This window comes from Protopterus annectens, chromosome 11.part0 (assembly GCF_019279795.1).
Source record: "Protopterus annectens isolate FY-2018-M chromosome 11.part0, PAN1.0, whole genome shotgun sequence".
Taxonomy (NCBI): Eukaryota; Metazoa; Chordata; order Ceratodontiformes; family Protopteridae; genus Protopterus; species Protopterus annectens.
In genome coordinates this window covers 1,431,521,498-1,431,547,690 of record NC_056745.1, presented here as the reverse complement: position 1 = coordinate 1,431,547,690, position 26,193 = coordinate 1,431,521,498, and the positions used below count along the sequence as shown (strand labels likewise).

General features: G+C 43.0%; 1 protein-coding gene across 7 annotated transcripts in view; it reads left to right on the top strand.

Moving 5' to 3' along the window:
- LOC122815888 (ankyrin repeat domain-containing protein 26-like) overlaps positions 1-26,193 on the top strand; it is a 2,190,206-nt gene that overhangs the window by 1,220,314 nt on the left and 943,699 nt on the right. The gene's annotated exons all lie outside the window — the stretch shown is intronic.

The window sequence follows — 26,193 nt, the reverse complement described above, 5'->3', positions numbered from 1 at the left end:
GGTGCTTCTAAAGGTCAGACAAGACAAGCCAAGGATGATTTTAATAGCTCCAGATTGGCCTCGACAGCACTGGTACCCATTACTGAGGAGTCTGGTAAGGAAGCCTCCATGGCCTTTACCCTTGATTCCACACCTGTTGTCTCAGAGGGACGGTCACCTGCTCAATGTCAAGCTTCAATCTCTTCATCTAACAGCCTGGCATATTCTGTTTTGAAAGACAGCAGGTCTCAACTTCCTCAACAAGTTTTAAATGTGATTATGGAAGCCAGAAGACCTAGTACAAGGAAAGTGTACGCAGAAAAATGGAAGAGAGTTTTATTTTGGAGTGCAGCAAACAATTTGGAGATTTCTGAGCCTAATTTGAGTGTGGCTCTTCAATATCTTACTGAGTTATTGGACAAAGGTTTGTCTTTCTCTTCCATTAAGATTCATGCTGCAGCAATTTCAGCTCACTATGATTGTGACCCACCATTGTTTTCGCATCCTTTGTTCAAGCAATTTCTTAGAGGGGCAAAGAATATAAGACCCCCACGTAGAGCTCCTACTCCTGCTTGGGATCTCAATTTTGTGTTGGAGAAACTTACTCTACAACCTTTTGAGCCTGCGGCTACTGCTGAATTGAAATATTTGTCATGGAAGACTGCTTTTTTGTTGGCCATTACTTCTGCAAGAAGGGTTTCTGAGTTGCAGGCCCTTATGGTGGTAGAGCCTTTTTTGATTTTTCATAAGGATAGGGTATCTTTACGCACTAATCCTTCCTTTATGCCTAAGGTGGTTTCTAGTGTGGCTTTAAACCAAACTATTCATTTGCCTACTTTTTATGCAGATCCCCAAAATAAAGGGGAAAAGATTTTGCACACTTTAGATGTACACAGGCAATTGCGTTATTATTTGAGCAGGACTAAGGATTTTAGGCAGTCTCAGCAGTTGTTTGTTTCTTTTGCTTTGGGTTCGCAGGGCAAGCCTGTGTCAAAACAAACTATTTCTAGGTGGATTGGGTTTTGCATTGCATTTTGTTATTCCCATCTTGGCAAGGAGATTCCAGCTGGAATTAGGCCTCATTCCACTAGGGCTACTGCCACTTCTACGGCATTTCTAAGGGGGGTGGCCACTAAGGATATTTTGGAGGCAGCTACTTGGAGTTCAGTGCATACTTTCTCTAAGCATTATCACCTTCCTCTCTACTCTAAGTCTAGGGCTGGTTTTGCCACAGCTATTTTGCAAGGCATGTTGTCAGTTCCTGCTTCCTTATGATTTGCCAGCCTCCCTTACCTCTGCTTTGGGATTCTACCCAATAGTTAGGACTGCAGCAATGTGGAATGAAGAACATAGTACAGTTTTGTACCTACCATAAATGTAGATGTTCGAGGATCCACATTGCTGCAGTCCAATTTACCCTCCCTCCCTCTCCTCTGTTTTAGGGTGGTTGTGTAGGTGAGGTTATATTCTGGTAATTTTGTATATATTGTACATATTTTTGGTGCAGGTATGTTTGGAATTTTTGGTTTTGGCCTTAGCTTTTCAGGGTCTTCTGACATCTGGGGCAAGAAAAGACTGAGGATATGACGTCGGTCATGCGCATTAGTACCCTGACGTACTGACGTCAGTCTAATGCGCCCTGACCGACGTCAGCCATATACTTTGGTATTCGGGCCGACTGGACAGCGGACTACCCCCAATAGTTAGGACTGCAGCAATGTGGATCCTCGAACATCTACATTTATGGTAGGTACAAAACTGTACTTTCTGCCAAATGTTTAGAGTGGCTATTTTGGGAGAGGGGATGTTGCATATTTGCTGTTTGTAAATGATGTTGTAATTTACGCTTATGAGGCCTGGTATGGACTGTAGTTGTTTACTACTTTGTATGAAATGGCTGGCATGAAAATCAGCACCTTCAGTGTAGAGATTAGCATTCTCTTCTGGAATAGAGTTGATTGATCTTTCCAAGTGATGGGAAATCACTATGGTAGATGGGTGTGTTTATGTATCTTGGGATCTTGTTTATAATTGAAAAGGACAGAGAGAGTAAACAGAGTAACAGTGTAGCAAAGGCAGTACTTACCGAGGCAATTAGTGAGCGATGCGCTACAGGAAAAAGTCCTCAGTATACGTGTGTGTTTATCCTTCCATCTTCCCTAAGTACCTTACATGTGAGGTGTATCAGATATGGATCCCTGATGCTCCCTAAGTACCTTACATGTGAGGTGTATCAGATATGGACCCCTAATGCTCCGTAAGTAACTTAGATGTGAGGTATATCAGATTTGTCTATGTTAAATAAACAAATGCTTAAAATGTCGAGTACAACATACTCGAACACTTTTAAGTGAAAGTTTATTTAACCGACCACTCAGAATGTTGAAAACCACAATTCCAAAAAGTTTTGTTTAGCCACCTACCCCTGTCAAGTGCTACAGTACATGAAACCAACTGATAGCAGGTAGATACACACAGTAACAAAAAAAAAAAAAAAAAAAAAAAGGCAAAACGTACTGTAACGTTGCTGTGCCCCCACACCCCCCTACTTAAATATACCAACTCCGAGACCACACTTCAGTGCAGAAAAGGGAAATTCTCGCATTCTGCACTATACAGCACCGTTAGCACTAGCTTACATGATGTATTACGTCACATACGTCAGTGCTGGCCAAACGGCATATTTCAGAACTCCGTTTTCCGAAGTTCTGAGTGGTCGATTAAATAAACATTCGCTTAAAAGTGTTGGAGTATGTTGTACTCGACATTTTAAGCGTTCCTTTATTTAACATAGACCCATATCAGATATGGACCCTTGACGCTCCTTAAGCACCTTATATGTGAGGTGCATCAGATATGGACCCCTGGGACAGCATGGGCATACCTAGGACATGCTGAACACATTATTCCTCTCGGTCTGCATGAGAATATCGGTCTGCATGAGAATATCTGGGGATGATCATGGTATGATTGGATAACTGCTGCTGATTAAAAAAAAATCTGTTCTGCCCTACTCAGCTTCCTACCACATTGACGACCACAAGACAGAAAGGTTTTTCAGAAATAGATTGATATGTGTCTTATCTTCAACAATGTAGCTAGAAATGCAGCCTCTACTGAGCATACTGTTATTTAGGAGCTAAAATGTAACTTCTGGTAAAAATATTTTAAAGCACAGCTATATACATACAGTTCAAACTTTAGTGTGCCTGGAAAACCAGCAAGAGAGATTCTTCTCTTGAAAGTCAGATTGTTACTATTATTTTAAGCTCAGACTAATAGCAATATTACATTCTTGTCTAAAAATATCTGAGAATCCAAAATACAAACTTATCATTTTTTTCTGCCTAAGCAATCCATCCTACACATCAAAACCTATCATAGTCTATTTCTTCACCTCATATTGGCAAACTATTATTTACTCAGAAATGTAATATCCAAATTATTTTTGCAGACTCAAACCTTGCAATGAATAGTTTGCATCATAATCCTTTTTTTAGCTGCAGAGCAGTAAGTACTGACTTTCGTTAAGTCAGGTGTTTGTTATCCTTAATTTAAGCCATATCGCAAGTGTACCAAAACAAAGCTTGAAGTGTATACAACACTGCTACATTCCATTGTCCACCACTACACATTTCTTCTAAAGGCATAGTTGATTTACATAGTTAATCAATTCTCAGAAAATCATATTCAGTTCTATTTAGAATGTAGGCTTTAGGCATTGTCAGAATACTGTGTTAGTTTTATTGCTATTTCCTATCAATTTCTCTCATTCACTAGACTGCATAGAGGTTCACAGTAAACCTACTTTGGAAAGTTTTTCATTGAAGAATCGGAAAACAGTTATTTGCTTCTGTTTTTGCAATTAATACCCAGCAGAAATGTGTTAGCATGTTTCAAAATACATGTATTTATTCTGCCATTTCTATGCCATATGCTGCTGTATGAATATCTACATCAAGGATACCTAAATCATCCTACATTATAGATTGCTAATTAGAAACATTCAGCCATGTTTGCTCTTTATAAAAATGTGTCCGTCTTTATGTAGTTGTGTCACTTGGTTAAACAGCAAGACAGAGCAGAAATTGCATTTTGTGCTTCTTACCTCAGCTGCCATTTAGCTCAGCTGGATTGCTTGCATTTATTTTATAGCTGTCGATTAGATGTCGTAGACAACAGGTTATGTCCATCTTAAATCGCACTGAATTACCTATCATTTTATGATACGTACAACCCAGAAGCCAACAGCAGACGAGAAAAGGCTACCTCGTAAGAAACGGTTCAAAATCAAGAGCTCCGATGACAATTTAGGTCACATTTTACCCAGAGGAAAAAAAAAACAGCAAGCCAGTCAAGTTTGTCTGATGATCCTTCCAGACCTTCTAAATAAATACTGTGTGTGTTGTGGCAATAACAATGCATAACCAAACACGCATCTGTACTACTTACTATGCCACCACTTACTCAACTCCACATGCGACACAAGGAAAACACATACGCAACTATGCTCTGTACAATTTTGTTAAAATGACAGTGTTATATAGGAAGAACTTGCACAGCTAACATATGCCAGCAACCTGAAGTAGAATGTACTATATACATAAATGGAGCACTGTTGCAGAAACAAACAAGTACAGTATCTCACCACTTAAGTAGGGAACGGCAGGAAAAGAAGGTAGTTGTTGCGCTGAGCTGACGGGGAACTCTAAACTGCAGTGGCTGAATGGGAACTCCTGGTAGTGCCTATATGGCGGTCCGTGAATTCCTTGACTGGTGAAATAAAATAGAGGATTCAGTAGCAGGTAAAATCTCCAGTTCTTCGCAGAAAGAAGGAAATACCTGCTGCTGGACCCACTATTTATTAGGGGAGAACAAAAGATGCTTAGGTTGGTGGTGGAGGTGCTATGCAAGTGGTGGCTCAGAATGCAAGAATCCGATTGGCTGCCACCACTTGCTTAGCAAGAACTTTTAAAATGCATTTTTTGAGAAAACTTCAGTGTGACCTTAATGTTTAAACACACTGAATCATAACTAGATATGATAAATTACATATTTAGTTACGATTTCAGAGTGTTTTACATTAAGGTGAACTACAAATCTGCTGTACACTTTCTCTCGCTTGTGGAAGCACTCGGGGGGGGGGGGGTAATGGCTTGAAAAATTGTATCTTCTCATGACGCGCTTGGGCTTAAACACACAGGCGCCATGAGAAGCTACTCAGGGTTAATGAGTTAAGGCTCATTCTACTAGAGCTGTGACTTCTTCTGGTACTTCAAGGGTTTGGATACTAAGTCTATTCTTGAGTCAGGTACCTGGACTTCTGTGCATAGATTTACCAAGCACAAAATGTTGGATGAAATCTCCAGAGCTAGAGCTGGTTTTCCTAGGGCTATCCTTCATGGCTTGAACTTTGGTACTCTCCCTAATGTAATGAATACTGCAACAGTGAAATGGAAAAACATAGTGCTGTTGTGTAAAATCTTACCATAATGGTAGAGGTCCTTCTCTTCACTGTTGCAGTATTCACACCCCCAGTCCTTTGGTCTTCTGGATGTACTGGTAATCTCCTTTTTTCCCTGTACTGGTGTTCCTACTGGGGCTGTCATTTCTGAGGAGTGTACATCCCAATGTCATCTTTATAACCTATGCTACATGAGGAGCACACATTTGACATAAGGCATACCTTAAAGCAACCCAAGACTTTGGTATACTGGCTGGGTGTTGGGCCGGCCTTGGCAGGTGATCCCTAATGTAATGAATACTGTAACAGTAAAGAGAAGGACATCAACCATTATGGCAAAATTTACACAACTGTACATGTTCTTCATATTTCACTCTTGTAGTCATCACTTGTGTGGTTATCCCTGCTGGGTAGCCCTTGGTTGGCCCGAATACCAGCGTCAAGCTTTTTCCCTGCGCCAGCTGCTGTCACCTCGGGACTGACATCAGGTCATCAGTGGTATAAAGGAGAACAGCTGGCACCATTACATCAGTCTTTCTTGCCGTGGAGCCCGAAGCAAAAGTAGTTTGCGTGTGTGCCGGTCGTTGCCAGAGTGGAAGTTTAATTAGAAAACCACTAAAGCTAAGTATCCCATTGGGGTCCTTTTTCTTGCACTAACCAATGTCTGAAAAAGTCAATAATTATCTCCACTGTGGAAAGCAAATACCACACCGAGACTTCCATACCTTGTGCGTTACTTGTCTAGGCCCTGACCACGACGTCCCCGGTTGTCGGTTCTGCGCACTTTTCAATTCAAGGACTGTTTGCCTTTTATTTATTTTTTTATATATATTTGCAGTTGGTTTACCAGGATAGTCCGTTGGGCCAAGATTAACCCGTTTTCAATGGAGTCCCGGGGAGAAAAGCTCCAAAAACAAGCAAGGTTACAATAGGTTTTGGATTACAATTTTTACAAATGTTACAGACTAGAGCAAAACATTACAAATAGTACAGACTAGTGAAGAACATTACAGATGATACAGATTAGTAAAAAAGGAACATTGCAGTATAAATACTGAGAAGCCATTACATCTTAGGAAGCTTGCACTTAAGAGGTACATTCTAATGCATTCTTTGTAAATAGCTTAGAAAGTACAAGGGAAGGATGTATGAGTTAGGAGAGAAAATAAAAGGAAATTGCCAGTATAAAGAGGGGGAGAGAAAAGAAAATGGAAATTGCCAGTGTAAGTTATGTGGGGTGGGAGCAGGAGCATTCCCACTGGGATACTAGATGTGAATGAAGAGATTTTTTTGAATATAAAGCGGTTAGAGGTGGTACGAATGGATGGTGGTAGAGAGTTCCAGAGATGTGCTAGACCATAGGATAGGAGATTTTTACCTGGGGGATGAGTTGGTTTATACAATTCTATAGGGTTTTGGTTGTTAGACCTTTGTACTCTGTCAGGTAGATGCATTTTAAAGGCAAAGGAAAGGGAGGGACAGAGGGAGGGGTTGAAAATGAGCTTATGTGCAAGAGTAAGTTGAGTATAGGTGAGATGATTGGATAGTTCTAGCCATTTTAGTTTGTGGAGAGAAGAACAGTGGTGGGTGGAGGACTTATGGCTGGTAGCAAACTTGGCGATTTTGTTGTAGCAAGAGGAAAGTTGTGTTTTAAGGGAAGATTGTAGATTAGTTAGGAGTGGAGCTCCATAGAGAAGGGAGGGGATAAGAAATGAGGTAGAGAGAGTGATTTTAGTGGAGGGTGTAATATAACGATTTTGTCGGTAGAGCATGCCCAGTTTTGATGGGTTTTTTTTATATTTAGTTGGAGGTGGGAATTGAATTTAAGCTGACTGTCAGATTGGACCCCTAGTAATTTGGCCTCTGACACCAGTTCCAGAGATGTGTTGTTATGGCTAGTGATAGAGGATGCGTTTATATTGAAAGAGGTGACTTTAGAGGGAGTAAATATCATTAATTTGGTTTTAGAGGCATTAAGCGCTAGGTGATTTTTTTAAATCCATTGTTCAGTGGTTGAGAATGCATCTTGTGTAAGCTTTAGGAGTGTAGGGATGGATGTGGCAGAACAGATAATAGTTGAATTATCTGCGTATTGGATGATATTTGAGAAAGGGATAGAATTGCAGAAGTCTTTTATAAATATATTAAAGAGGAAGGGGACCCAGTATGGAACCTTGGGGAACTCCAATTGGGGTATTAAGGAATGAGGAGGTGGCCTTTTTCCATTTTACTGCTTGAAATCTATTGGATAAGTAGCTGGAGAACCATTTCAGAGAGGAAGGTGATAGGTTAAGCTTAGAGAGGTTATTTAGAAGTAGGTTGTGAGAGATAGTGCCAAAGGCCTTAGAGAGGTCAAGTAGTAGGGTAGAAACAATATGACCAGAGTCCCGGGCTTTATTTACAGTTTCCAAGAAGGAGAGGAGGGCTGTCATAGTGCTGTGACCTGGTCTAAATCCATGTTTTGTGGGAGTTAGTAGGTGATTGTCTAAGAGATGTGGTAGGAGTTGTAGTTGGATACACTTTTCTAGGAGTTTAGAGATGGGAGACAGGATAGCGATGGGACGGAAATTAGTAACATTGTTATTATTGCCGCCTTTATGTAAGGGTATGATAAAAGCCTTTTTCCAAATTTGGGGTACTATGCTTTCTTGGATAGAGCGGTTGATTAGAATGCTAATGGGGTAGGCAATGGCTTCGGCAGCTATGCTAAGAAAGTGTAAAGGAATGTTATCTAGAGCATTAGAGCATGGCTTCAGTTTCTGAAGGAGTTTTTTTATGGTAGATATGGGTATAGGTTTTAATGAGAAAGGTGGGGAATGGGAAGAGGGGGTATTTGAGGGTGATGATGATGGAGAAGAAATGAGAGATGATGGCGAAGAAATGAGAGTAGAAGTAGAAGTGGATGGTAGAGTGTTAGTAGAGGTGGATGGGGGTGAAGTAGAAGTGGAGGGTAGAGTGTTAGTAGAGGAGGATGGGGGTGACGTGGAGAGTGTGGTGGTGATAGAGAATGATGAGGTTAGTTTGGGAATAGAATCAATGAAAAAAGAGTTATATTGTGTAGCCAAATCTATGTCGGGAGTGTTGGGGTCTGGGGTGGGGTTGTCTGTTTTGCTGGGATTAAGGAGGGTGGAGATTCCTTTCCAGAATTTCTGGGGGTTTGTTTTATTGTTGTTTTGGAGTATGGAGAAGTAATTTTGTCGATCAGTGATGATGAGCTTTTTTACTTTATTTCTAAGTGTTTTGTATTCATTATAGATGGGGGGGGGGTCCTATTTTTCTGGTAATGTGCCCAAACATTATCTCTGTGTCGCACGGTTGCTAGTGTGTTTTTGGTCAGCCAAGGGGCAGTTTTGATTTTTATTCTTTTTGTCCTTAAGGGAGCATGGTAGTCTAGGAGGTATAAGAAGGTTGAGTTGAAGTGGGCAACAGCATTATCTAGAGATAGTGTTTTTAGAATGTTCCAATTTATTGCTTTTAGAGAGTTAGAAAAGATAATTGGGTTAAAGTTTTTTTGGTTGCGAATAGTAATATAATTGTGTGTACAGTGTAAGGGTAAAGGGAGTTGATGTGTGAAGGTGGTAAATGGTCACTAAGGGGATCGGGAAGTGTACCACTGTCAGAGAAATAATGGGGATGAGACACTAAAATCCAGTCTAGAATGCTACCACTAGAGAGGTTTTTTGAGGGGCGGGTTATAGAGTTGATTAGCTGTGAAAAATTATAGAGGTTGATGTTAAGTCGGTTTGTGGGAGACTGAATGCAGGACCAATTGATATTCATGTCTCCTAAGATTATTGTTTCATTGCTAACGTTGGTGGAGAGCCAAGAGAGGATGTCATCAAGTGTAGAAATATTGTCACCAGGGGGGATGTAGAGGGAGGCTATACATATGTGCTTGTGTTTGTTAACTTGAAGTAGCGCTAGGTGTAATTCAGCATTATTGAAGTGGGGAGTAGGTTTGTTATCGGGAGTAACTGACAAGGAGGATGAGTATAGGAGAGCTACTCCTCCCCCTTTTTTGTGGGATCTGTCTTTTCTAATGATAGAATAGTCAGGTGGTGTTATTTCAGAGTCTTCTATATGGGGTTTTAACCAAGTTTCAGAGGTGGATAGGATGTCAGGTTTATTATGTATAAACCAGGCATGGAGGTTTGGAATTTTGTTAACTATACCTTGGGAGTTTAAAGAGGTAAGTAGTATGGACTTGCCTATAGTGGATGAGGTGGGGGGCCAGGGTTAGGATGAATATCTCCTGATAATAGAATGGTAATTAGATATAGGATTAGGTTGGAGAGGTAATTGGACTGTTTAGAATATAGATTGGGCTTAATTATGATTATGAAGGATTTGTTAGTTACTAAGGGGTAGAATGTTTATGAGCCTTAGAGCTGATTTTTAGCAAGGCATTTCCGAAGTAGTTCCTCGCATTATGAAATGGTATCCGTTGGTCAGCATTCTATGGATATTCCCAAAAAATGAAAAGATAAAGAAAGGGACAGACCACACAGACTTAAGCCTTCAGATGACCCGTCCCAGAAGCAAGTCGCCAGTTCTCAGGAATTCAGTGAGGTGCATTTGGAGCCCCTGATGCCCGACTCGTTTCCTTTGCAGGCCTCTACCAAGACCCTTTCAGAGTCCAGTATGCCACAGGGGAATGCTTCATCATCTGATCCCTCAGGTGTCTCCACTTTGGTTGGGTCCAGAGCAGCTACACAGGCACCGGCTTCTGAGGAGGGTCTTTGCACAACTGATTCAAGGCAAAAAAATGACGTCTTCCCCTCCAACTACTGCATCCCAATGTCAAATGGATTTACCAAGGTCTAAAAGCAAGACCACCCCAAAGAAAACAGTCTCTAGTCGCCATCTTACTCCTCCTCCACTGCCTCAGACACAGTTACTGAAAGTGGCGGAGGACCTCATCACTTTCATCAGGGGTAGCCATACCACTTCTTCTAAAAGAAAGAGGGATACTTCCCCTGAAGTTCACACAGAGCCGAATTCTGAACTTTCAGACTACCTTGATTCAGGTAAGGAACAACAACCTTTCACCTTCTTTGAGGATTCTGATTCTAATGCAGAGGAATCTATTCCTTCTGCCCCCCCCCCCGAGGATCTTTCATTTGGGGAAACCCTGTACACTCTCCGAGAGCATTTCCACTGGGAAGCCTAAGATTTTCCTCAGTCTAAGAAAAGTCGAAGAGAGTTTCTAGAGCTTCCTCAGCACAGACCTTTAGCCATTACTCCTATTCTGGACATGGTGGATGATGTTTTCAATGAATCTAGTCTCACCCCTGATGCCCTACCCCCTGCTCCTAGAAAACCTGACAGGTACTGCAGGGTGCCTTATTCGTATAAGTACTTGTTTAAAAACCCTGCAGCAGACCCAGAGGACATCACACAGTGGCCCAAAGAGGTCAAGGCTAGCTCATCTAAAAACCCAGTTCCCTCTGACAAGGACTCAAGAGCTCTGGACATATGGGGTAAGAAAGTGTACACCCCCACAACCTTAGCTATTAGAGCTCTTAACTGCCAGTTCCATATGGTAAAATATCAACAGCACACCTTGGAACTTATAAAACAAAAAATGTCATCTTTACCTGACATTAATACTTCCAAAGAGTTAGCAGATCTTCTGCACTCTACTTCTCAAGTAGCTAAACACTCTCTGCACTCCGGATGCGATGCCCTAGAAGCTTCAAGTAGGGCCGCTGTGGCAGGTTCAGTCATTAGGAGGCACGCATGGCTAAAAGAACAGCCACTGCCTGATCATGTAAAATCAAAACTACTTGATGCCCCCCTGGATAAAGACCCCTTGTTTGGATCAAAATCAGAGGAGGTCATCAAAAAGATGGAGGATAAAGTTAAATCTATGCAAACAGTAAAGGACTTCCTCCAAGTTCAACCTCCCAGATTCAGCAGAAACTTTCCGTCTAAGCGCTGGTCTTTCCCAGCCCCCAACAGACAGGTTCAAGGGAGGCCTCACAGGGACAGACCAGTTAGACCACAAAACCAAGGCCAGTGAAGAACTAAGCAGTGGCCTTCCACCACTCCCACAGCAGGGAGTTCTAAGTCCACTCACCATTCTAAGAATGTGCAATGACTCCCACTCCCCCTCCCATCAGAAGTTAGGAGGAAAGCTATCCCTTTACAAACAAAAATGGCTGTCTGTAACAAAGGACCAGTGGGTATTAAAAATTATTTTTCAGAGCTGCAAATTTACCTTCCAACAAGTCCCAACTTTAACGGGTTACCAAAATCTACCTCCAAATCAGTGGGCAGAAGCATTAAAACAAGTGCACATACTCCATGCTCAAGGGGCAGTGGAATCTGTGCCACAGGAGCAAGCAGGAAAAGGTTTTTACTCCAAACTGTTCCTAGTGCCAAGAAAAAAAGGCACTTGGCGACCCATCCTCGACCTGTCCACTCTAAACACTTCCTATTGGTCCCAAAATTCAAAATGCTAACTCTTCAAAAACTTTTACCAATGCTGGGAAAAAATGCATGGCTAGCCACCCTATACCTAAAGGATGCCTACCTTCATATACCCATAAGGGAGTCTTGCAGAAAATACCTACTCTTCAGAGCAGGTTCCCAACATTTTCAGCTCTCTGCGCTATCCTTTGGCTTATCTATGGCTCCCAGGGTCTTCACAAAATGCCTGGCCCCAGTGGTTGCCTTCTCCAAACAGCAAAACATCCAGATTTACCCTTATCTGGACAACTGCCTAATCCAGGCAGACAACAAAGAGAAGTTACTACAGGACCTGCTCTTTGTGCAAACAACCCTAACCTATCTAGGGTTTACTGTCAACAGGAAAAAATCAGACCTAAACCTCCAGGCAGATTACCTTTTTGGGCGCACTCCTGGACACAGCCTCCCAAACAGCCTTCCTCTCATCAGAAAAACAATGCTTTCTGCCAAATTACTTCTCCCAGCTAGCTCTCGGAAAAAAACTCACAGCAAGGAAAATTCTTGTTTCTTCGGTGGATAGAGGCATGCACTCAGAACAAGGGCCTTCCCTTCATCTACCTTCCTCAAGGCAGACAATCACCACAGACAACTCAGACCTAGCTTGGGGCGCTCATTTAGACACCCCGATGCACCCAAGGCTCTTGGGACCTCAGGCACCTTCACTGGCACATCAACCTAAAGGAAATTATGGCAGTTCACAAGACTATCACATCTTTCCAAGACCACCTAAAACCAGGAGTCCTCCTCATAAAAACAGACAGTACCACAGTCATGTGGTATATCAACAAGCGAGGGGGGACACTCCTACTCTCTCTGCCGACTAGCCATGAGCCTCTGGCAGACAGCCTCCTCCATGGGCCTACACCTGATAGCCCAGTACATCCCAAGAGTAAACAACACCCTAGCAGACCATCTAAGCAGAAACTACTTAGACCCCCACGAGTAGAAACTCCAAAAGGGGACATTCCTCCAAATCACCCAGGCCTGGGGGACACCAGAGGTGGACCTATTCACCTCACAACACAACAGTCAGCTGCACAAATTCTGCAACAGGCAGCTCCACCCCCTGGCTTGGAAAGTGCGCGCTCTCTCATTCCAATGGACCAATCTCTTCATTTATGCATCCCCCCTTACTCCCAATGGTACTGCTAAAAATAAGGCAGGAAGGACCAAAAGCCATCCTTATAGCACCAGAGTGGCCTAGGCAACATTGGTACCCCTTGCTGCTCAGCCTGACCAAGGAGCCTTCCAGGCCCCTGCCTGTGACTGCAGACCTCCTGACACAAGCCAGACAGTTGATTCTGCATCCACACCTGCACACTCAAACTTTCTGCATGCCTTATCCCCCAGGGACCGGGAATAACCCACAGTTGAGCAAGCAGGTCCTAGACATTATTAAGGAAGCCAGAAGGCCCAGCACCAGTAAATCTTACTCAGAGAAATGGAAAAAATTCAACTCCTGGTGCCTATCAAAAGGTCACAGCAGCTCCCAGCCATCCCTCCCACTTATTGTGGACTACCTAGCAGAGCTACTTAGCAAGGGCCTCTCCTTTTCCTCCATTAAAATCCATGCCTCAGCCATATCAGCACACTTTCATGCTGAATAAACTGTCTTCTCTCACCCTTTGATTAATCAATTCCTCAGAGGTGTATCTAACTATAGGTCCCCTAGAAGGGCACCCACTCCAGCCTGGGACCTGAACTATGTCTTAGAAAAACAATACCTTTCCTAGAAGACTGCCTTCCTCTTGGCTATTACTTCAGCTAGGAGGGTGTAAGAACTTCAAGCACTCATGGCTACTGAACCCTTTATTATCTTCCATGCAGAGAGTCTCTCAGGACTAATCCCTCATTCATGCCAAAGGTGGTATCAGATGTGACCCTAAACCAGGCTATATATCTCCCCACCTTTTTTTCCAAACCCTCAGAATAAAGGGGAGAGAATTCTGCACACACTGGATGTTCACAGACAGTTAAGATACTACCTGGACAGAACAAAGTCCATTAGAAAGACAGATCAACTGTTGGTTGGTTTCACCCCAGGGAAAGAGGAGAAGTCTATCTCCAAGCAGACCATTTCAAAATGGAGGTCTCACTGCATACAGTTCTGCTACACTTTTCATGGGAAAGCTCCTCCTAAATCTATGAGAACACATTCCACTAGGGCAGACTCTCCTTCCACTGCCTTCCTTAGACTTGGAACTCAGTCCACACCTTCACCAAACGCTACCACCTGCGTCTGTTCTTCAGAGCTCTGGCAGGCTTTGCCTCTGCAGTCCTGCAAGGCATGCTAGCTCAATCCTAGGAATTTCATACTTCCATCCTCCCCTTCCTCAGCTTTGGGAATCCTCCCACAAGTGATGACTGCAACAGTGAAACACAAAGAAACATAGTACAGTTGTGTACATAGATGTTCGAGTGTATTCACTGTTGCAGTCTGATTAACCCTCCCACTTTCCCCCTTAATCTTATGCTTTTTGGGGATTAACTGTCATTCTTGTGGCCTGGGGCCACCAGGGGCTCTTTAAAACATTTCCTTCAAGGGGTTCCTACAGGTTAGGGCAAGAAAATCTGATGTAATGGCGCCGGCTGCTCTCCTTTATACCACTGACGACCTGATGTCAGTCTAGAGGCGACAGCAACCAGCGCAGGGGAAAAGCTTGACTCTGGTATTCAGGCTGACCGAGGGCTACGCAGCAGGGATAACCCCACAAGTGATGACTGCAACAGTGAATACACTCAAACATCTTCATTTATGGTAAGTGTACACAACTATACTTTTCTAGTGTAGGGAGGTGTAATATTAGATCATTAATAAAGTGAGATCAGGTTCAAGGTCCTTGAGGTACTCTGGCATTAAGCCTGCCTTTAGTACTGACTGCTGTGATAGATTTGAAAGGTCCTATCTGCAAGGTAGTTTTTAAATCAATTGATGGTATTTTCACTAAAGTTATGCCTTTTCAGTTTGTGAAGTGGAGTTAATGGTTTAGAGTCTCAAAGGCTCAGGTCATTCTTTTGGTCTGCAGGTATTTTAAGGCTCACTTCCCCAGGCTGCAGTTGCCATCTACACAGACAACATGGCGGTGTTATGACATCTGAATCTGAGCAAGCTGAGAGAAAATCACTCCTCCCTTTTGTTGAGAAGTTATGACAGAATGGGAATGGGCTGTTTGGATAAATCACTTTCTAAAAGTCAGTCATATCCTAACAAAAGCCAGTTTAGTAACAAACAGGCTCAGCTGATGATTAGTAACACCAGTCATTCCCATAACTTCTTATAGTTGTCTAGAAAGTGGCCTCTGGGTGTCCTTTATGCTTTTCTCTCCCTTTTTCTTGATTAGAAAATCAGACTGAGCACGATTAACATCATTCTCATAGGCCTGCTCTGGTTTTGACATGTTTGGTTTCCTCGGTTATGACTTCCATCATCTGGAGCTGCACTTGTTTCATTTAACAACATTCAGTAATCTTTCCTCCTGCCTCACCTTCCTGGCAAGCCTCACCTGGATATGCACTTGTTTCATTTAACCCCACTGAGTAATCCATCCCTCCTGACTCACCTTCCTGGCAAGCCTCACCCTGACATGCTGTTGCTTCATTTAACCCCATTCAGTACGCCACTTCCTGTGATGGCCAGGAACCCTTAATACCCAGACAGGGTGGGTCAGCTCCTTACTTCTGCCCAGAGACCTAATACCTGGAAAAAACACAAAAACAAGTGGACTTATTTCACTGTGCAGGTTGTATTTACTGTTCCATTACTGGCCATTTTGTAGTGTCTCTTGCAAATTTTTGATTATGGTTTATACCATTCTTCCATAAAGTGCATCTAGCAGCTTTTTAAAATTTCATCAGAGAGCTGATTTGTTGTGTCTTAATCACTAAAGGTTTGTAAAACTCTCCTTATCTGATCTCGTAGGCAGAGATCTATTTCCTTCACACACACACTCTCTCTCTTTATCTCTCTGTCTCTACCACCCCCTGTTCTCTCACTTAAATATGACTTAATTTAGTAAGCATTCTTTTTATAAAAACTTTCCTGTCACGTATGTTGAATTTTATACATTTATAGATCTTTACTTTGTTGTATGAAGGACATGTATTACTGTACTTGTATTGGTAATTTTCCACCTACACAGAAAAATCTGTCACTGATTGGGAATCTGACCAAATTATGATGTACTGTTGCTGTGACCCTTCCTGTAGGAGATAGCTGTTTGCATGGCACTTTGTTTTCTCAATGCATTTTATCCCTCCCTGCTTGCCACCCATCAGATGTCCACAGACAGCCAACCCATTCATTCTCCAGGGGAGTAAGAAACCACTGTGGAGACCATCATCAAGGAACCGTCAGTGTTTTTGTATGGGACTCTTAACCCCTCCATTGGCAGCTGAGGTGCATGGTTGCAGATGCAAGGGCATACCTTCATCTGTGGGTGTGCACATTTCCAAGTGGGCCTCATGAAGGTTATCACATGAGCCTGGCTTGGCAGTGCCAGATGCACCAAGTACATATTCAAAACCATAGACTACACACAATGCTACTCTGATGCTGGCATGGCAGTGAGCTAGACTTCCATCCTACCCGTAGGATGGGCAAGTCAGTGTCAGCCACCCTCACCCTGTCAGGCTTCTTTAGCACTCAAGCCATTAATTGATTTTTGGTTATAGTTTCATCCCTGTAGATCAGCGTGTCAGGCATCTGAATGTTATTTGCCAGGATAGTATTATTTTTGAGGAGAAGTCACTGCAACAGTAACACTACTCTCCCTCTGAATCTTCTCTGGGGGATTGGCAAACATTTCTTATGCTAGTCTGTAAATTCTGAAAGTGTTATGAACTTCCAAGAAATAAAAACAAGTTTTTATTTTTGCTTACTGTCTATTACCATTTTAAATGTTACTGTATAAAAGAAAAATCTTTTCTCTGTTACAGGAAGGTTTTTTTTTTTTTTTTTCAATAATCATTTTTATTGTTTTGCCAAACCATTATACATTTCACACACTATTTACATTATGTACAATATTGCTTCCAATGTTTTAGTTCCATTTTGAATTTCCCTATAATACATTAAGAATAAATATCATTTTAACCAAGTACAGGAAATTAAAATTACAAAAAATTAAACATAAAAGCATCTACAATAGACAATTATAAACCAACTCAAGCCAATAATTTGTATTATTTCTACATTTTCTATCTAATCCAAGAATGTGTTGGTACACATACAGAATGTCCTGACGGAAAGTGGATAGGAACTGCTATGCCAAAATAATATTAAAGATTTGTTCCCAAATTTTTATGCTGTTTATACTTTTCTTATTATTTCTAATTAACAATTTGTGCTAATATATGCTTAATCGCTAACAGCCTGAAATTTTGCCACGACACCTGTGCTGGGTTCAACCAATTTGTGGCTATATATAATTTCATTAGTAAACTAATATTCATAATTACAATCTTTTTGTTTTGTCCAAATTCTCCGTGGAATATGTAAAATCAGAAATTCCCAGGAGAGTGTTGAGTTTTGGTAACCCATTTTTGTAGTTGTAACTTTAAAGAATTCCATAATTTATAAATGCACTTGCAACTCCAGAACATGTGTAACAGGTCTGCTGTCTGATCTACACACTGTGGACATTTAGGTGACTTTTTTGAATCAAATTTATGAAGTGTAAGATGGGTATAATATGCATTGTTAAATATCATCAATTGAGTAAAGACCAGTTTTTGAAGTGATAATGGATTTTAATGTTAAGTTAAACACCTCTACTATTTTACTGTCGTCTAGGGATGGCAATTTCTCTCTCCAGTATTTGGATAACAGAATATGATTATTATATTTTCTCTCTCTTGCCATTTTATACGCTGAGGACATATATTTTCTATCTTGTTGCAATGCTTCCCACAGATGACCTGAAATAACTAGTTCCTCTTTTTTTATTTCAGAACTGGTAAAATAATTTATGGCCAAATCTTTTAACTGCCTCATTATAATTAAATAAGAGATGGGAAGATTCATCTCTTTTAAAATATCATGTACCGCTACTCCTAGGAAGGGGTATAAATCCCTTACAGTTAATTCTTTAATAAATGGATATTTCTTTAAGTCTATCAGTTGATTACCAATAGTTATATTAGGATTTCCATCAAACGGTTGAAACATCATCATATATTTTAAAAGGTTCAAGGAGGCAAACAGAGTTTGAGTCGCCACTGCCCATACCTTGATGTGTTCCATTAACTCATATTTACTCAATGTTTTTATATTCAAAAATGGTACAGCTTTAACATTAATTCTCTTCCCTTTTATATGTTTATAATTTAGCAGTACCCATTTGGGTATCCATTTTCTATTTTCACTATCCAAGTAAGACACCCTTAAAATCCTATTGGCCTGAATCACTGTATAATACATCTCAAAATCTGGTAAATCCAACCCCCCCCCCTCGTTTTAGGAGCCATCAGTTTTCATAGGATATTCTCATTTTCTGGGTTCCCACAGAAATTTCCCCAGTCCTATCTGAAATTGCTTGAAAAAGGATTTCATGATTTTAAGTTGTGCTGCTCTAAAATATATAGCATTCTGGGAGAACGTTCATTTTATTATCGCTGCTCTTGCCATCATCGGTAGCTTCAACTTACTCCATCTTTTCAAATCCATTGTTATTCGGTCTCCAGTTGCCTTAATATTGTTGATAAAAATTCTCTATTTTCAGTTGAAAAGTCAATCCCCAAATATTTTATTCTTTCTTCTGTCCTTATTCGTCCTATCAATGGTAGCATTGAAAAGGTGTAGGTGTCTTTAGAGGGAATATTTTGTTTTTTTTAAATTTAGTTTGTAATTAGCAATTTTCTCAAAGGTTTGTATTGCTGTTAGTATTTTTCCGTATCTAACACGTGTGGTACTGTATATATTTAAATCATCTGCAAAAGCAGACATCCTAACCTTTATCCCAAGAAGTACAGGAGAATTATAAAAACTTTTGTTTCATATGAAGAAATAAAGGTTCCAAATACAGATTAAACAGTATGGGAGACAATGGGCACCCTGTCGAGTTCCATTTTTAATTTGAATCCTTTTGGAACATTCATGATTTATATATAAACTAGTGTATGCATTCTTGTATAAATTTCTTAACATAGAAATAAAAAGCTGAGGTATATTGAAATATGATAATGTTTCAAATAAATAAGCCAAATTAACTCTATCGAATGCTTTTTGAGCATCAATTATTAAAGCATATATGTTCATATTTTTATACTTTGCATAAGATATTAAAGTATGAAGAGTTAATGTATTGTCTGTAGTCTGTCTCCCATCTATAAACCCCGCCTGTTCTTCTGATATTATCAAGTTTATTATTTTTTTTAATCTACTAGCTAGAATAGATGTCATGATTTGCATATCAATATTCAACAATGATATGGGCCTATAATTGTCTGGATTTTTGGGATCACTATTCTCTTTCAATAACAGAATTGTTCTTGAGGCATTAAAATGAAGATCATTGCTGCCATTCGAAATGATATAATTAAAGGTCTGTGAAAGTACGGTGCTCAGAGGAAGGTTTTTTTTTATTTGCATCACATCAGCTACTGTCATACTACCTAGATATTTTATTTGCCCATTGCTTAATCAGTAGTGATTAGAAAACTCTGCTGTAGTCAGTTGTAGTTAGTTGGTATAGCTTCTGTTTATGGCACACAAACAAGAATGCATGATTTTTACTACCTTATTTCCCCATTATTGGATTACATATTATCATTATTATTATTATTACTATTATTATTACTATTATTGTTATTTTGTTATGTAACAATAATATTAACATGCATTTTTGGTTCAGTGTGCTTAAATTTACTTTAGTTTCAGTGGGCTATATATACTGAGGTCCACCAATATCTTGGCTTAACTTATTTACATACCACAAGCACATGCAACAAAATTGGTTGTTTATAGATGTCTCATGCGAGCCATGTCATTTGTGATACCTGTTTTAGTTTCTCAAAGGGAGAGTCACTACTTGGAGACATTTTTACATTGGAAATGGAACATAGAAAGGTGGGTAAACCCAAGCATTATGTAGTGTTACAATGACCTCTCCTTGAAGATCTACTGAATGGCTTGTATAACAACTGTATTGACTGCCACTTGTTATAGGTTCATATATTACAAGGCTAACTGTCCTTGTAAGCCATTTTATGAATAGCCAATTGCACCATATGAGAACTAAACCCTGCACCTTGTATTTGTAAGGTAAATACCTTAACCATTGTGCCATCATTAATTATGCCATCTTAATTCTAACGTTCTTTCTCTTCTCTATACTGAATTTACTGATTCTGAACTGATACACTTACCCAGTATCGTGGACTAAGAGGAGTAGTACTTTTGTTGCTAATCATTTTGGAATGATTGTTGCACAGATGACTGCTATCAAATAAGATAGTACAGTTGTGTGACTTACCCAGCTTAACATAGCATCTTCAAGAGGAATGTCATCTGTGCAGTAAGAGCTCCCTCCCATTTTCTGACTTATAACGTTTTGTCTTAGTTCAGCCTTAGCTTGCACTAGATGCTCATTTTAGATGTCTTGTGATGTCTTCCTGCAGTTATTTGGGTTTTACATATTGACATAGCTCTCATTCCACACGATGGATAGAATTGTTGCTATATTACTAAACTGATTTAATGTGTACTTGTTCTAATTGTGACTGTCTTTGACCTGAAGTGGTTAACTTCATTTGGTCTGCAACCTGTGAGTATCGGATCCGTCCTCCGATCCGAGCTGGCAGCTTTACCTAGCTAAAAATCCAAGCTCCTGGCTCCTCCCCTACCCATAATCCCCTGCCACACATCCCCCATCCTCAGATCTAGTTTGCCGTGGCTTATAGCAGCTTCTAGAGAAGAGCTCTTGGCGTGGGTGAGAGATTTCTAGTTTTATAAAACTTTCAAAATCGTTTTTCTTCAGGAATTTCTGTGTTGTGTGTGTATGGTTTAGCCCCGTTTACCGACTAGTATACTTAGTTTAATATTTTTGAGGTAAATTTTCTTCAAATTTGTTTTTCAACCCTCCCCCTAGTGTGTGAGTGTGTAGTGTGATGGCTGAAGGGCCTAAAGCCATTATTTTAAATGCACTGAGTGTGGTCATAAGCTGTCCCCAGCCGATGGCCACACTCAGTACGTTATTTGTCTGGGGGTGGCCCATTTATCCACCAGCTGCCAGGTCTGTGCAGCTTTCAACCCCCGGGCTATCAGGGATAGGATGAACAAGCTAATCCTGGCGGGATTGTTGCCCCCGGATTCTTCTTCCTCCTCTCCCTCTAAGGTACCAGTCATGGTTGCGGCTTCCGTGCCTTCCGATCCCGCTCCCTTGTTGGGGACTCAAACTCCCTCTGTTTCTCAGGGTGAGGGGGACTCTTCTTCCTCTTCTAAAGAGAAGAGGAGAGATAAGGACCGGCATAGGCATAAAAGGCGGGCTGAGTCTCATCCCTCGGCCCCGCCAGCTAAGGTAGCTAGTCCCACTAAGAGGGTCTCTGGTTCTCCTCATTCTCGGCTCCATACTCCTTGCTTTTCCCCGGAGCTGGAAGAGGAGTACCGGTCTCTCTCGAGGTCCTCGAGGCGGCCCTCCAGGCCCGCCTCGGTGACCTCCTCCAGATCCACCAGAAGCTTGACCTACAATGATGCGTCGTTTCTTGCAGGCTCAAATGCAGATGGGGGTGCTCCAAGCTCTCCCACCTCTGGGGGGGGAGCTTGGCCCCTTTCTTTACCCCAATTGCTCATTCTCCGACCCGGTATCAGGTTTCGGAGTCTTCAGATCCATGCCATTTCGGACCCAGGGATCCGTCGGTGCCGACAGTCTTGGTTACTTCGACGCCGACTATGCCCTCGAGTGTGTTGGATCCTAGCTCTCGGGGCCGAGTGCCGAGCATCGGATCTGTGGGGGGAACTGTGTCTTTGGAGCCGTTTAGGTCGGAGCACACTTCCCTCTTGGGTCTGACTGCTTCGGCTCCGACATCGATCCCTGCATCGGCGCTGAGGGGGTTGCTCTCGGAGCCAGGGGAGAGCGGTTCGCTCTCGGCGTTTGATGTAGTGGAGAGGATGCTGTCGAGGACTTCCAGATCCCCGGTCCGGGCTGCGGATCCATCCCTCACCCTTGTGCATTTGGGCCTGTCCTCCATCATCCGGCCACAGGGACAGCCTGCATCAGCGCTCCAGTTGGTTCCCTTAGAGGAACAAGACCCCGTGGGTGAGCCCTCCTCGGATAGCCCCACCGAGGAGGTTCCTCACAAACAGAAGTGCAAAAGGAGGCACCTGGACTCCCCTGAGTCCCTCATAGAGGACACAGATTTGGGGGAAGGGGAAGGTTCCCCAAGGTCACCCCCTGAGGATGTCTCCTTTGGAGACATCATGGAAATGCTGCGAATCAGAGGAGGGTGGTCTGCCCAAAAACCTTCCTCACATGAGTCTGTGTTTCTGGATGCGTTCGATGCAGGCCCATCTACTTCTTGGGTGTCCCCCTGGCTGACCCCCTGGTGGACTTGATTACCACCAGGGCTTGGAAGGAGCCGGACACCGTGGAGCCAATTCCCAGAAGGCCAGACAAGATACTTAGCCCCCATTCTGATAGGCTGGCTTTGTCTAAAGGTTCTCCAGTGGATGCCATGGTGGTGGCGGCTGCCACCAAGAAGGAACTAGCGCAGGAGAGTTCCTTGGTTCTCCCTCCAGATAAGGAATCTCGGACATTGGACCGCATTGGAAAGTGGATGTTTGCTTCAGCTACCTTCTCTGTGAGGGCGCTGCACTATATGGCACACGTTATCAGACTCCAGCTAGACTTGATTAAGGAATATGCTGGAGCCTCCCCGGAGTCCATGGTGGCCGGGGACAAACGCACCTTCTCGACTCGCATGGCCACTCTGAAATCTATTAATAACACATCTATGCGGCTACTCTCCCATGCCACGGAGTGAGCAGCTAGAGCCAGCGGAGCAGGCATCACTCTGCGGTGCCATGCCTGGCTCCGCCTTTGCGGTTTCGCAGAACCCTTCAAGGTGTCCTTCACTAACGCGTCCTTTGACGGTTCTACGCTCTTTGGCAAGACCGTCCGTGACAAGCTGGTCCAAAGCGAGATGGACGGGAAGACGTCTGCCATCGGGATCTGCTTCTCTAATCCCCAACGGTCCTTCTCGAGGAACCAGAGGAAACAAAAGAAGATGTGGTTCCGGAAATCACAGCAGTCCGGTCCCGCTTCAGATCCCTCGTCCTTCAGAGGCAGAGGAGGACAAGGTGGACGCCGGCCCAGAGGCAGAGGGGGGCCGAGGAATCTCGGGTCCCAAGAACCTTTCTCAGAGAGGCCCGCGCAACAGCCCTGTGGGTTTACCCGGCTGTCCCTCTCTGGAGGCAGTCGGGGGGCATCTGTTGGAGCACCTCCAAACTTGGGAGTCTATTACTATGGACCGGTGGGTGCTCTGAATTATATCCAGAGGTTATTCCATTCCTTTTCTGAGTCTTCCCCCTCCTATGAAACGCCTCCCTGATGTCCCACCTGATCAAAGGGAGGCGGCAGCTTCGGAAATTTCGAAGCTATTAGAAAAAAGAGCCATCCCGCATGTCCCCCCATGCCAGTCCGGATTGGGAAATTACTCCAGGTTCTTTTTAGTGACAAAGAAGATGGAGGAACTGAGGCCTATACTAGACCTCTCATCTCTAAATCTGTTCTTTCCCAAAGAGAAATTCCGGGTGGTCACTCTTCAATCTATTCTCCCCTTCGTACGCGAGAACAACTGGATGTGCTCCATAGACCTCAAGGATGCGTACTACCACATTCTGATGGACACACAATCCAGGAGGTTCCTCCGCTTTCGGCTGGGAGCCAGTCACTTTCAGTTCAGGGCTCTTCTGTTCGGCCTCATCTCAGCCCCCAGGGTGTTCACCAAGGTCATGGCAGTGGTCGCAGCCCACCTGAGACTTCAGGGCATTCGGGTCTTTCCGTACCTGGACGACTGGCTCCTCACTGCCTCCACCAGGCATCAGCTCTGCTTGGCCAGGGATGATACCCAGGCTCTTACTCAGCATCTAGGTATTACTGTAAACCTTCAAAAATCATTCCTTCATCCTGTGCAGGTTCTGGAATTTATAGGGGCCAAAATATATACTTGCCATTCCAAGGCCTTTCTAACAACAGACAGGTTGCGCAGTTTGTCTCTTCATGTTTTGGCAATTCTCCTGTCCCCAGCCCCACCTGCGGAATTAGTCCTGAGAGCTTTGGGCTCCATGGAGGCGGCCATCGGTCTATCTCCCTTTGCGCGGCTGCGCATGAGAATCCTTCAATGGACTCTTCAGGTCCAATGGTCACTTTTTCTGCACTCCTTGAACACCCCGATTCCCTTGAGCAGGGTTTGCAAGGACTCCCTTCTCTGGTGGCTACACTCTCAGGAGCTGCGAGAGGGGAGACTGTTCATCATGCCTCAGCCCCAAGCCACGTTGACCATGGACGCTTCTCGCCTCGGGTGGGGGGGCATGCTATGGGCAGAACCGTCGAAGGCACATGGGCTTCCTCAGAGACCGTTCTGCATATCAGTGTCCTGGAGATGAGGGCGGTGCAAGCCCTACAAGACCTTCTTCCTCCGGGAACTATTGCAATTCAGACAACATGGCTGTAGTCTGGTACATCAACAAACAGGGTGGAACCAGATCTTATCCCTTTTGCCGAGAGACCATGAGAGTTTGGGAATGAGCGATCTCCACCAACCGCTTTCTGGTAGCAATGCACATCCCGGGCCGGACCAACATCCTAGCAGACAAGCTAAGTCGCTTGATCCTCACACCGTATGAGTGGTCTCTAAACCCGTTAGTAGCGAAACAGATCTTCCTCAAATGGGGTCTACCTTGCTGCAATCTTTTTGCTTCTCCATCAAACACGAAGTGCAGCGAGTATTTCGCTCTAATTCCCCCAATAGAGGAGAACCCCAGAGACGCTCTGGTTCATGCTTGGCCCCCCGGTCTCCTTTATGCTTATCCCCTGCTTCCGCTCATGACGAAGTTCCTGCAGAAAGCCCATCGGTTGGGGAGCAAGATAATCCTCATAGCCCCATTCTGGCCTCTCTGGATCTGGTTCCCTTACATGCGGTCTCACAGTGTAGTTCCTCCTTGGATCTTAGATCCCATTCCAGATCTAATTTCTCATCCTGTGGGATTACAACCCCCAAACCTGGGTGACCTCAAGCTCACGGCTTGGTTGATCCAGTTCCGCTGATAGCAAGGACTCCCGGCATCTCGTCACCAGTGAAAGCCATTCTGGTAGCAACACACAAACCTTCTACCAGAAAAATCTACGGTAGTAAATGGAAACATTTTTCCATTTGGGCCAAAGACAGAGGCTTGGACCCTTTTACTGTCCCTATCCCGACGATTCTTGAATTTCTGTCTCATATCTTTCATCAGGGAGCCAGAGCATCTACGGTTAAAGTACAGTTGGCAGTCATCTCTCATTTTCATGTGGGGGATGATGTAGGATCACTGGCTTCCACCAGGATTTGCAAAACCTTTTTAAAAGGTGCTTTTCTGTTAAAACTACCAGTTAAGTCTGCGGTCCCACCATGGGACTTAACACTGGTCCTACAGGGTTTGACGGGCCCTCCTTTCGAACCGGCCGCGTCGGCTCAGTTGAAATTTTTATCTTGGAAAACAGCCTTCCTGGTTGCAGCTAACTTCGGCCAGGAGAGTGTCTGAGCTTCAAGCCCTCTGTATGAAACCCCCTTATCTAATATTTCGTAAGGACAGAGTTTCCTCTCAGGGCTAATCCTTCCTTCCTCCCTAAAGTAGCCTCTGAGTCGAATATTAATCAGTCTATTAATCTGCCAGTGTTTTTTCCCAATTTCCAGAACAAAGGGGAATACACACTACACAAATTGGATGTGCATAGACAACTGCATTTTTATTTGCACAGGACAGCGACTAACCGTAAATCTGACCAATTGTTTGTGTCCTTTGCCAAGTCTTCTTTAGGTAAGCCTATTACCAAAGTGACATTAGCCAACTGGATTTCACAATGCATCATTCAAGCCTGTTTAGTTTCGAACAAACTGGTACCTTTGGGAATCCATGCTCATTCAACCCGATCCATAGCTACCTCTGCAGCGTTCTGGTCTATAGTCCTTATAGACGACATTTGTTCAGCAGCTACTTGGTCCTCCTCTCATACATTTATTTCCCATTATAAATTGGATATGATTTCCAGGAGTAGGGCTTCCTTTGGCTCCGCGGTGCTCCG